The sequence below is a fragment of the Cynoglossus semilaevis genome, chromosome 13 (assembly GCF_000523025.1).
Source record: "Cynoglossus semilaevis isolate Cse_v1.0 chromosome 13, Cse_v1.0, whole genome shotgun sequence".
NCBI lineage: Eukaryota > Metazoa > Chordata > Actinopteri > Pleuronectiformes > Cynoglossidae > Cynoglossus > Cynoglossus semilaevis.
The window spans coordinates 1,152,163-1,153,031 of record NC_024319.1 but is presented as its reverse complement, the minus strand read 5'-3'; positions in this window follow the sequence as shown (position 1 = coordinate 1,153,031).

Genomic DNA, 869 nt, shown 5'->3' with positions numbered 1-869 from the left:
GCGGCTTTTAAAGATGAGGTGACGACGGACCTGACGCAGCTGGTCATGATCACATGACCCACAGTGGAGTCACAGAGACGGACCAGGATAAACAACCACCGACAATAGAATCAGAATTTTTTTTTATGCTTCACTTCAGAGATCGCAGTGTGGAGGGAGGGGTCCTTGTGCTGTAACCACAGGTTAACAGGGTTGTGGGTTCGATTCCCAGTTGTAACTGCTGGTCTCTCTGTAGGGAGTCCTCCTGTGATTTACTCTAAACTGGCCGTAGGTGTGAATGTCAGCGTGAATGTCTCTATAGTTGACCCTGCAATGACCCCCCCCCTCACCTGAAGACCACTGGGGTTTACTCTAGCCTCACTAGTGTCGCCAAAAAACGATTAAATAAGAAGAAAATAAATGAGTGAATGTTTTCTTTTTGGGTCCATGATAGTTTTCACTCAGATCTGCTGGACTTGGACTAATTTAAAGAGGAGAGATCAAGTGTCAGACTCACAGAGGTCCCTGGTCGCCCTCTAGGGGCCCGTCTGTAATTGGATGAAAGGCAAGCCAGCCGACCACATCTGCCACCATATGGGCAAAAAGATAATGTTCAGTTTGAGAAATGTTTTGGCAGAGCTGAGTCAGAAAGTTCTCAGACAGATGTGTCGACGTCTGCAGGTGTCCGATGTTGACGACTACAACCAGTTCAGACTGGTCTCTCACCAGGTTTATCATCATGTCGTTGTCAATGTTGGTCTCTCAAAATCAGAACAAACATCCGTTCCGTTCAGTTTCCACCATCAAACACTCCACAGTAAAGTTTGTGTTTTGGTTGTTGGACAGAAAGACAGTTGATCATAGTCAATGCTGCTGCTGCAGATGGGGGG